A 12903-nucleotide genomic window follows, 5' to 3' on the forward strand; every position below is an offset into this window, starting at 1 on the left:
AGACTCCCATTTTATATTCATGAGATACAAAATAGAAGGACAGAAACACTTTCACATTCCTGGGAAGTTATGCTCCCTTCTTGTGTATCAGACCATCTTTGTGGTAAATGTCAGACATTTGCAGTAAAGAGGTAGTTGTAATTTATCATAAAGAAAGAAGTATTTTATATAAGTAGATCTGGGAAGGGAGTACACTTCACACTTTTGGAAACCGGCCCTCTCTTGTGAATTTGGAAGGCTATAGTGGATGCTGTCTAGTCTTGTAACACTGTGTTTCTGCTCTCCCGATTCTCTCCCTCGGTTCTATGGGACACCTTAGATTTCTGACATTAACAGCCAAACCAAATTCACGTTCAAAATGCACTCACATCACTAGGACACGTGCTGCGCATTGTTTTTCTTCCAGTAGTGCTAAATAGATCTCTTTACAGTGTGTCCTGGACTCTTGGGACCAGTGTTTGTGAGAATGCTAAGCAAAGTCTAGGCCGGAATGTAAGCTGCGGAACTGATTTTGTTGCCTGTGCGTGAACTGGCTCACCTAGGGCTGCAGGTGCACAGGAACCAGATTATCACCCTCTGAGTGAAGAATGTGTGATTAAACTAGAGAATTGTCTTTATGCCAAAAAATACTAAGTACTAAGGAATACTTTCTTAGAAGAGTTTTAATTTTTTAATGTGCATGAAGTCCACCTGAAGAAAATGTAAATCATAAAAAGTACTTCATTTTGCTCCTGTTCTTGGAATAGGTCCCATAGTCTCTCATAAACCAGTAGAGGAAACGAGTTATGGTTTTTGTGGGTTGCTTCAACAAAGATCAGGGCTCTCTGAAACACTTTTCTCCACACTTTCTGCTTCACAGTCTCCTTCCTCTTGCCCATCCCTCTCCTTGGAGCTGTTCCTCTGCCTGCAGGGAGAGAGGTCCCTTTTGGGCAGCATTTTCTTAAGTCTTACTTTATGTGGTCCTGGCATCACTCACTCATGGCCCAGTCTCCTTTTACGCTCCCATGACCATAAACAATGTGAGGGCGGGGCTGGTATTTCATTCACTTTTCTGCCCTTAGTCTCCAGCTTGATGCTGGCTAGGTGGTGGAGGTCAGAAAAACATTGTTTGAGTAAAGGAGCCCAGTGCAGCAGACCAGTTTCCTAAAATGCTGCTTTCATCCCATTGGACTCCTGCTTCAAACCTAGCGTGGACTGTGAAGATCTCCCTGGAAGACTGAAAAACAGATCCAGAAAGGTCAATGTGTGCATTTTTTTATGTACAGTTAGAGATTATTGAAAATCTAAGTGGTTTTTTTTTAAAAGAACTACAACATTTAATATTTATACCCTAAATAGCACATTTCTGGACTTTATTAAAACATCTGTATTAGTTACTATTGTAATAAACAGCTTCAGATCTCAGTGGCTTGTCACGTAAAAATTTATTGCTCCTTGTCTAATTTATTGAGATGGGGAGAAGTGGTGCTCCACTCCACACAGTCCTTCGGGAGCCAGGTTCCTTCCTTATGTGATGTCATGCAGTGCTGCCACTATGATGCAGCAGGGAAAGAGTTGTGATCCCTTACCAGCCGTCCTTATGTGCCAGACCTAGTGGTGGATCGCATTACTGCCCCAGCTCTGTGCTGTTCCAGCCTCTGCAGCCTGTGAAAAAATAGGGTTCAGCTAGGACCCAGAGAAAACTGCATTGGGGATGGGGAATATAAATACTATGGACCCTGCTTCTGGCAAGAGAATATTGTTTAACCCTTGCCATGCTGCAACCCCCCTGTAGTTGTAATTGTTAGGAAAATATTTGATCACTTTGGTATTGAGTTGTATGTGTTTTGAATTTGCTGCTACTCTTTTCAGTTACAAATCACAGGTAATTTACCGTCATCATTAACTCATTTGCTGTATAGTTAACCTAGCAAGTTATATTATGTCATGCTTTTTTTACATCAGCAGTAAATAATTTTCCAAAACAAACATAATGGATGTGTTCTAGATCATTTTCAATTTTTCTGTAACACCAGACTACTTTTTCCACTGCAAAGTGGAAGTGGGGGTAGGGGCTTCCAGATCCAGATTTCTTTTTCTTTTCTTTCTTTCTTTTCTTTTTAATTTAACAGGATGCACAGCTAGAGCCTTCAGTTAAGTGAGGACATGTGACCAAGTTTGGACTCACTGAAGAGTTAGTGGAAGAGGTGTACGCCGCTTCCGGGTGTGGGCCTGAAAGCGACAGCCTCCCATACTGTCCCCCTGTGTGGCCTCTCTTCCTCCAGACCAGGCTAACTCAGCTTGTGGATCTAATTTAGCTTGCTGCCAATTTTTGTAAATAATATTTTATTGGAACACAGCCTATCCATTTGTTAATGGCTGCTTTTGTGCTATAATGGTAGAGTTGAGACTGGATGGCCTGCAAAACCAAAGATATTTATTACTTGGCCATATACAGAAATGGTTTACTGAACCAACCTCGTTTTTAGCTGAGTGGAGACTCCTGAGAAGCATGAGAAGCCTTTGCTCTGAGTGCATGAGGCAGAACACCTCACCACAAATACTGATTGAACTAGTGTCACTGTACTTTCTACATTCAGTTATGAGCACTTAGCATTGCTATTAAACATTTAGATCACATGGGCCATATACATAATACTTTTTACTCTGTTTAAGACAGCCTAGTTGAAAAACAAAACTTAAGGTGCAAGGGGTTAAGTCTCAGCACTATGAAGCTGTCCACAGCCTCTACAGCACGAGTTCAATCCCCGGCCAGGGAACAACCCACATGGCGCAGCAGACCTCTCCTGTCTCGCCCGCTGCTCCCCTCAGCAGTGTATTTCTGTCAATCCACCTGTTCTGCTCCCCACTGTGTCTCAGGTGAATCCTCTCACCCCCTAACCTTTTGCCTGTATCCTAGTTCTTGTATGCATAAATAAATGAATCTTAAAAAAAAAAACAAAAAACACCCGAAATTTAAAAACTACTGATTAGCAATACCAAATGGGGACTCTTATTTCTGCTTTTTTTCCTTCTTTCTAATTTTCAAGGCTTATACTCTAGTATTTTCTTAATTCTTCAGCTTTTACTGTTCCTCACCAATCTGTCCAGATAAGTTAATTTCCCTACTGCTTCTCTTCTCTTTACCCTCATAAGCATTGCCAAGCACATTTCATGACTCAGCCGTGGAGTGTGCTCTTGACTTATTTCTGAGTAGCCCCAGTCTCCTCTCATTGACACTGAACACTCTTATTTTTTCTTGATTAAATAACATGATGTTTCCCTTCTTTGAATTTCTGCTGGTTCAGAACACAGCGGCTACACAATGCTTATGTGTCTAGGTCTTAGTCCTCCTAAGAAGTCTATATATGCCTCTTAACCATTCTGCTGAATCGAATCTTCTTTTTTGGGTGCCCCTCAACACCTAGATCAGTGTCTGTCCCCAGTGCTGATCAAGGGCTCCTGGGGATTTTTTAAAATGTTAGTTTGTTGGGGCCCACCACAGCCTGAATTAAAATCTTTGGTGAATAGGTCCTGAAATAAACATCAGCATTTTAACAAATTCTTAGTCAAGTTTAAAACTTGCTCATCTAAATTCTGCCATCTGTTTCATAAGAGTTCAGCAAGTCCTTGATGAGTAGGAATCAGGAGTTGTGCTGGTAAATGCATAGTTGAATAGACAGCTGAGTCACATTATTTACTTACAGGCCCTAAGTCAGAGGGCACAGTGAGGAGATGAGTGTGACTAAAACATTTGGGGAGGAGCGTGAGGTTTGGCGGAACAGCTCAGGAGCAGCTGAGACTCTGAAGACCAGGTAGACGTGTCTTGACTATTTGGCATCTGTGGCTAAATTGCTTCTCAGGATTCAGGTAAAACCTTGGCGTCAGTGGTGATGAACTACAGTGGAAAAATCAACTGTTTTTGTATGCATCCTCCAGTAAATTGAAGAGAAACTGATACGTACTCATCTAAGGTTCCATCAGAGACTTGTGGGCTGAAGAAGTCCACCTAACTAAGGAAATTCATTAAAATAAGGAAAACATTGATTGTCTATGCCTTATTCTAAAATTAAAAACCACAGAAGTCAGCCCTCTAAGCATGTTCTGTGTGATGAGCTAATGTTGTTTAATGTGGGAGGGGCAGTTCATAAAAACAAGAGCTTTAGGGAGATATTTTTAACCAGAGAATTTTGTTTTGGGAACATCCTATTTGTGACTTGCAACAAAGACCATGCCTCCTCTTCTTTCCTGCCATACTGTAGTTGTCAGTACTGTGAAGCACACTCTGAATTACTCTGTGATGACTCAATGGTATGGTATGTTTATAACATTATTCCAGAGTTACTGATTTTGTTAGCGCTCAGATGCAGACATTTCCATTTGCAGTGTTTGCTGTGGAACAGCCGATGGACTGGCCTGCTGATGAACTCAGGCCAGGTAGTTGTTTTTCAGGCAGTACAGAAATAGTATCTAAGATCAATACCTCATTCAAATCACTGATATTTTATAACTTTGCGTGTCAGTACACCATTGACTTTGGGGGGTCAAGTTGACCTACTTCCTTCTTTCCCTCCTTCCTTAACCAGTCAATTCTTGTCTATAGTTGTATCACACCTATTTCAGAAGCTACAACAAAATGGGTTACCTAGAATGTTTAATTGTGGTTCTGATTTTCACAAATCAGAAATCACCATAGGCCTATAAACCATATGACTTATGAAATTGTATACCTTGCCTATAAAAAAGTAATGGACTGTTTATTGTAGGCTTACATTTTGATTTTAAAAAGTTGTAGTAAACAAATGATCCTAAAGTAAGGGTCCTAGTCATAGTTTTAAATGCCCCTTCTGAACATTTTTTTTTTTTTCCTGTGTAAGTCGAAAGCTCAGTCTTTGGCATAATAAATGTTAATATGGGTAAGGGTAATTTTAATGGCAATATTTACTTTTTGTTCATATGTATCTAATATTAAAGATAATTTGCCTGTTATTTTGGCAGGCTATAAATCTCTTACACAGCTGAAAATTTGTATCCTCATTTAGGAGACAGAAAACAAAAACTTGAGATGATTTTTGGAGCCATTAATCAATCCATTAGTGCCCAGGGATTTACAGAATGTATCCAATGGAACAATGACTGGGAACATGGAGTATGCAATGTGATTAGTTCCCTTAACACTAACTAGAACTTTTAGGCTTAACTCCCCAGATACTACTTGAAACTTTTTTACCCTTTGTCATCCTAATACTCATTATAATAGCTCTCATTAATTGGTGCATCTCCCAATGGGTTAATTTGCAGATACCAACCATGCTACCCTTTTGCTCACTCACTAATGCAAATTGATATTTATAGACTTCAAAATTGAAAACAAAAAAAGCTCTGTAATAAAAAGACAAACTTTGCTAAGTTGTTATTTTTATTTTGAGCTGAGAGATTGAGATGCAGAGATTCTATGAGAGAAGAAAACAAGCCAAAAAAAAAAAAAATCCAGAAAAACTACTGTAGGCTAATAAACTGATGTGAAAATTTCTCAATTTACAGCACTTGACAGGTGCTAAAAGAAAAGCATCTTTAATTTTAATGTGTTGTTAGGACCTCTTTAGAGAGACTGTACAAGTTATTAACAAGGTCCTCTGAGACAGGAGACGGGTAATTAACAAGACCTATGGAGATATAGTTTAGGTAATTAACGAGCTCTTAGGCACTGGACACAGGATAACACATAGCGAGTCCAATAGTTAAAGAGAACAGGTTGTTGTGATATGATCGAATGCAAGATGTGGTATGTAAGTCCTCTTGAGGGTCCAGATAGGAGAGTATTAAGATTATATTCCACTGACTCAGTGCACTAATTTCTGTAAATCAATGTTTAAATTTCTTATTTAACTTTGAAGGTAGACATGAGAGGTTTATTTCTTTGTAAAACCAAGCAGCAATGAAACTTGCTATGTGTAGAATAACAACTTTACTAATTGCCATTAATAAACATATATTTTGAGAAAAATACCTTGGAAAGACATTTTATGATTCTAAATTGTTTCAAACATTTATTACTCTGTTTCTTTTTAACCTGTGACCTGTAAAATAGGCTATTCCAGATGAACGGTGGCCCCTTTATTCACTGCAATGCCATCAGGATGCAGCCCCAGAGGCGCCCTCCCTTCCCAGGCTGGTGCACAGGTCCCTCCAGTCTTGCTCCTGTGCTGCTTTCAAGTCTGATACTTGTTTGATATTCTCAATTTTGAATATTTGGCCCAGTTATTTCCTATGTAGATTTGAAATTGTTGAGACATGAATGGAGTTTTGATTCAAAAATTCCCACATTGGAGCCTCCCCAGTGGCACAGCAGGTTGAGTGCAGCACTGTGAAGCTGTCTGCAGCCTCTGCAGCGCCGGTTCAATTCCCGGCCGGCCAGGGAGCTACCCACATGGTGCAGCAGACCTCGCCTGTCTCCCCACTGCTCCCCTCAGCAGTGTATTTCATCAGTCTGCCTGTTCTGCTCCCGGCTCTGTCTCTGGTGAATCCTCTCACCTTCCTGCGCCTCTGGCCTGTACCCCAGTGCTTGTATAAATAAATAAATCATAAAACAAAAAACAAAAATTCCCACATTTAGCAAACCTTTATTATAAACATCCTATTCTCTGATGATAAAGAATGTAAAACCCTTGCAGTTCTCCTAATTGATGCCATTGCTTCCTCGATGTGGCTACTCCAGTCCACCAAGATGATTTTTTTCTAGATCTCAGATCTGATGATCAAATGATATTTTCTTCTTTGTTATTTTTGGAATACTTACTGTATGCAAGGAAATCAGAAGTTACTAAGATAAAAATCCTGCTCTCAGAGCTCACGGAAATAGGCATATAAATATTAGGTCAAAATAACATACTAAGGACTGATCATTGAACAGGCATTGGGGAATCATGACTGATTTTTAAGTTGGACTGTGATATGATTAAAGCAGTATCTCAGATAGATAGCCCCGTAGCAGGGAGATTGGTGGTTGGGGATGGGGGTCGGAAGATGGAAGGGAAGGACTTGGGGCAGGAAAACTAGTTAGGAAGTTGTTATTGTTGAGGTGAGAGTTGATGGAAGTCACATAGCGGTGAGGATGGAAAATAAAGAAAGGAACAGTTCTGAAAAAGTATTTTCGAGGCTAAAATAGACAAGGCTTAGCAAATCCCCCCCCCCCGTGTGTGTGTGTGTGTGTGTGTGTGTGTGTGTGTGTGTGTGTGTGTGTGTGTGTAGGGGTAGATAGATTGGTAAAGGAGAAGAAATGAGGATTATTCCAATGATGATTCTTCATTGGTGCCTTAAATTTAATGAAACACAGTGTTGTAAAAACTTGCATCAGTGTCAAGACTATAATCTGAGTCAAACCTGGCATTTCTGTCTTGATGTCTGCACTTTGAGTTTTTTTAAAATGAGATACACTATCTTATTTATTTTAGATACTTTTTAAAGAGACTAGCAATTATGTTTTAAGTTGTTTCAGGACAAGCAAGCTAGTATCAAAAGCAAGCTGAGCTGGTAACTGTAGTTCTTGAGTTTGTTTTTGAATCTCTAAACATCCTTCAGCTTTGAATGTAGGCACGCAAGTTTTTGTAAATACTTATGGATTTATGCCTTTAAAGGGTGTTTATGTTAACATTGTCGTTATTATATATATTTCTCTCCAGTGGTTTTTGCTTTACTAAGTTTTGTCTCTGTTGGACCCCCTTTCGTTAGTTTTTCACTAAGAAAATAACTTGTTTCTTTTCTACTTGACCCTTCTGAGTGTTCCACTTTTCTAAACTTCCTGCTTCTATGTAGAGAACTTCCTGTTAGGTCACTGTAATCAAGTCACTCTGTGATGTATATTACTTCTCCCATAACAACGAAGTTTTAACTTTTGAAATACAGGCTCTATATACTTACTATATGGTGGTCGTGTTACCTGTGACTAGGGTGTTTTAAATAGTTGCTGGCAACAGACATTAGTTTATGAAATGGGTTTTCTTATGATTTTCCTTATAATTAGCGTCTGAGAATATTAAGGTCCACACAGTTGGCATTTGTCTCCTTGAATTTGTTCTAAGGATAAATTATTGCTATTTGATCTACGTGCTGAATGTAATATAGTATAACATATAATGATATAATTATAATATGTAAATGTACTAAGTATAGGTTACAATGTAATACGTAATTGTTGTAGATATGTCGCATATCAAATAAAACTGTTTTTATGCAGCATATTTCATGTACTTATTTTAGCTTAGAAATCTCCCTAATAAAAGTGCTGATGTCACTTAAATTGCAGTTACATGAATTAGCTTGACTTTCTTGGAGTAAAACAATTCAAATTCAGTTTTTAAAATTGTTTTAACAGGCATGTATGTAAATGCTTATTACTGGGGTGGGTTGAAGGTAAGATTTGTAGAGGACTAAAGTGTTCCCAGCCACACCAGCTAGGCAGAGAGGTGTAAGCAACGGCATATTCAAAGCAAAATGAACCACATTAAGCAGAGTTTGCTGTGGAAAGGTAGAGGTACAGTGTGCTGGAAATCAGGAAGTGCTTCTTCAAGGATGAGGCCTTTGAGCTTGTTCTTGACCATGGGTCCTGAGCTTCTAAGTCTGTGATTAAGTAGACAGTTATTTTAGTAAATAGCAAGAAAGCCATTTAGAAATGGTTAGATGCATTCTGAAGGAGTATTTTATAAACGGTGACTATATACTATTACAAACTAAGCACTTAATTTTACCGTTTCTTTTCTAGATGGATCTTGGAGCTGTGCTCCATGTCTGTCTTTCCTGGCTGGCAGGGTCCTAAGGGGTGTGTTTGCACTTTAGGCTACTAGGCAGCCAATTAGTGAGTGCCCTGCAGCAGCTCTGGTTAAGTATAATGACCTCTTTGTTATGGAGCCTGGGATGGGAGTGAGGATGTGCAGGTTAATGGCATATTTTGTTTACTTGAGGTGTGCAATGTATTTGTTTCATACAGATTTTTTCACTCTCAAAGAAATTAAATGCCCCAAATAAATTAAACATTGCAATATTACTGAACATAATTTAGTATTTGATTCAGAAGGTATATTTGATTAACTTCTAACATCCAAGGGTTTTGCAGAGTAACATGAAAAGATGAACATAATGGCAGTGGAATGTTCTGCAGGGAATATAGGGTAGGTACTTAATCCGAGTATGGATTTGAGTTTGTTGAATACCGTATGTCTTTACCTAAGGGTTCTAAGGCTCATTTGTTTTTGACTGTGAAAGTACCTTCTTTTCTTTGTTTTTCTTCAAGAGTATGGGATTAATTCAACGGAGTCTTCACTCAAGGAAGGTTCTTTCATATGCCTGACATAATATTAACTGTATTTCTAATGTTCCATCATTCTGATTTGAAAAAATAAATATTCCACATTTAATGGAAAAAAATAAGTAACCAAAATTTTAATATATTTTGGGGTCTTTGTATTTTTATGGAATAATGTCTCTTGTGCTTATAGACATGGTAGGTCCTTATAATGTGTTCTTGTGCCTTCCACCTTTTAGACAGTACATATTAGAAGGACATTCTAAAATAAAAACATTTGTTCTAGAAAAATGGTTGATAAGGGATGGACAAAAATCCACCTGAACTTTAAAGTTCCATTGGGGATGTCAAGGAAGTTCTATGCTTGTTGCTGATTTATTCTCATGTATTAAGGGTACCTCTAAAGAGAAGCTTAGTTTTATTGGAAAAGACAACTTTTGGAATCCATAGGGCTGGTGTTTAGAAATTGTGAATTGTTTGATTGACTGTCTTTCAAATAATTATTTGTTTCTTCACCAGCAGAAAATAGTAAGGTAGACTTGATTATTATATTCTTGATGAATATTAAATTCTTACTTTCATAGATGTCTTTAATCTTCAAGTTTTAGGTCTTTCCATTCATGATAGACAAACAACTAGGTCTGCATTTGCTGTCCATGATTTTTGATGTCACTGACCACAGGTTTTAATTGTCTTGCCTGTGAGATCTCTTAAAAATACCCTGTGAGAATATCAATAAGTAAATTGCTGTTAATCCCCATAGACCTGTATGCTTTCCGTTCTGTTTTTCCATCCAGGTATTTCTGGTGCTTGGCCAGTCCCAGGAGAGAGAATGGAGTATTTTAATTTATGATGTCATTAATTTGATTTGATACTAAAAAGAAAGGAAAAACCAAGGCAAGTTTGTCCCTTGCCTCTTAAGCTTTCTTTGCATGCGTAATAAACATTTAAATGTGCTAAAGGTATGGGATAGCTCTTTGGACACTTCAGTTTCAGAGCTTTTGTGAAGAAAATCATTAAACAATGTTTCTTTAAATCTCTTTAACACAAATCTCCAAATAAGAATGTCTGTCTTCAGGATTTACGAGGAAAATCTCATTTTAATCTGTTATATTGTCAGATACATTCATTGGTAAACCTGGAGCATATTGAGTAAACTGGCAGTTGAATTGATTTTATTGTAAGTCATCAATTTGAAACTTACTTCATATTGGCATTGTAGGTTTTAGAATAATTCTTTCTGAAAAAATGGAACTGAGAAACCTTTCACTAATATACTGTCAGCTCTAGATACAAGTAATCTTTGTTATTCAGGAAAAACTATTTCCTCTGTTCTTTGGGGACTTGATATCTTGTTGCTAAAACTTGTATTGACCTACCATTGATTGGCTCAATGACCTCTTAGCCCAGTTTTTACAAACTTTTATTAAGCACCAGCTATCAATCTTTCAACATACATTTATTAAGCATCTGCCATGCCCTCAGCACTGATGCTAGAACCAGAAAGATTAATGAAATGTGGTTCCTTCCTTCAAGTAGCTTATAGTAGTAAGGGATGGGGAATTCAGGGATTGAATTGCAAATTTTTATACCACTTATTTACTATTATATTTTATATTTACTTCAATGGACTTTTTAAAGAGTAGGTTTTATAGCAAATTTGAGTGGAAGGGGCAGAGACTTCCCATGTACCCTCCTGCCCTCACACATGCTTGACAACCTCCACCAGTTACCAGCAGCGCCCTCCAGAGCGGTGCGTTTGTTAGAATTGATGAGCTACGTCGGCTCATCAGAGTTGGCTTTTGGGTTCAGTCTGGGTGATGCATATTCTGTGGGTCTTGACAAATGTATAATGATGTGCCCACCACTACTACAGCATCCTGCAGAGTGCTTTCAGCGCCCTGAGAATCCCGTGTTCTGCTTGTTCATCCCTTTCTTCCCGCAACCCTTGGCAGCCACCAAGCTTTTTACTGTCTATAATTTTGTACTTTCTGGAACGTCTGGTAATTGGAACCATACAGTATGTGGCCTATTCAGATAGGCTTCTTTCACTTAGTAATAACTGCTTAAGGTCCCCCATATTTTTTCATGACTTGGTAGCTCATTCCTTTTTTAGCACTTGCTAGTATTCCATTGTCTACACCCGTGTGCTACCGTTTATCTATCAAGTCACCTACCAAAGGACATCTTGGTTACTTTCAAGTTTTGTCCATTTTGAATCAACCTGTTGTAAACATTCATGTACAGGTTTTCTGTTTCATTATAGTTCTCAGTTTATAGCCCCCTGCTATCCGCACGTCTTACCAAAGCTTCCCAAGCCCACTTTCAGTGAGCTGTAGGATACTCTTCTTTGAAAATAATTCATGTCAGAAGTTCCTCTGTGATAGTTCAGTTATTCTTCTGTCCTAAGTACAGCAAGGACTTGGATGGAGTCCAAGGTGAAAGTGACTCTCCTGCCCCCGATCCCCTCTCCGTCCCCTCCCCGAGAGGTGGAGCACCTCCTGGACTTACAGAGAACTTGAATTCACTTATTAAACACAAAGTGGGTGACGATATCGACCAAAGCAGACTCTGCTTTATCAACAGTGTGGGCTTGGTGAGGTTGCGGGGGGCGGGGGGGTGGTGATAGTGTGATAGTACTGTCACATGGCCTCTCCCCGAAAGCTAAACCTGCAGCCTGGGATTTACACAGCGTGTAGCTGTCTTCTGCTAACAAAACAGTCACTTTTACTAGAGTTTGTTCTTTTGTGGGCTTGTCTTGACAATCACTTCATACTTTTTATGCTCTCAGTGTGTCTTTTCCCTTCTTCCATACTCTTGCCCCAGAAGGATGTATACAGGTTTAAAAAAGAGGACAAAGAACACTCTCTGACCCCTGCACAAGCCTGAGTGACTGCTGAGGTCCATGGGATCACCCTGAAAGACAGGTCTGCCCTGCCGGCCTGTCTACGGTTCTAGGCAGTTTCTGGTTTTCACCAGTTCACTTATTTTTACTCAATATTTATTCCAACTTCAAAATAAATGGTTACTGATGTTATAGGAGAGATACTGTTGATAATTAGAGATATATTTGAATACTGGTAATTTCAACTTTTAATTACAAAGTTTGCTTAGAAAACTTCTTTAATATTTGGAAATACCACAAAGGAAAACTAGTCAAGCTTTTGCAAACGATTTAAGTTTGCTTAAAAACTTGAGACTGAAAGGAAAACATTTTATTAGTCTTCAAATGTGAATTTAAAGTATTCTTGTCAGTTTAAAAGTGACTTTAAAATCCTCCGCCACACTCAAATTCCTTTAGTAAGGATTTCTAAAATGAATTTTTTTTAAAATTCTGGAGGTTAAATTTAACAGCCTTTTTCAGCATGAGCGTGTCTGCGTTTACCCTACACCTGACCAGAAGCACCCTTTTCCTTAACCTGTCAGCAGCTCAGTTGAGCAGTCAGACTGCATTATTCAGTATCTTGTCTGACATGAGGACGGCAGTCCAGAGAGAAAAATATCACAAATTGGTGCCACACTTCGATAAATAGAGACATTTTATTTTTCACCAAGCTAATTCAATCCAGTTCAGTTCACTCTTTTTCCCCACTTAAGGACAGATCACAAAAGGCAGCCATGAA

The 12903-nt window shown here is 38.7% G+C and overlaps 1 protein-coding gene across 1 annotated transcript in view; it reads left to right on the plus strand.

Moving 5' to 3' along the window:
* RAB11FIP2 (RAB11 family interacting protein 2) overlaps positions 1–12903 on the plus strand; it is a gene marked incomplete at both ends in the record, with an annotated part of 30752 nt that overhangs the window by 8002 nt on the left and 9847 nt on the right.

The sequence above is a fragment of the Talpa europaea genome, assembly GCF_964194135.1.
Source record: "Talpa europaea genome assembly, chromosome: 10".
Classification (NCBI taxonomy): Eukaryota; Metazoa; Chordata; class Mammalia; order Eulipotyphla; family Talpidae; genus Talpa; species Talpa europaea.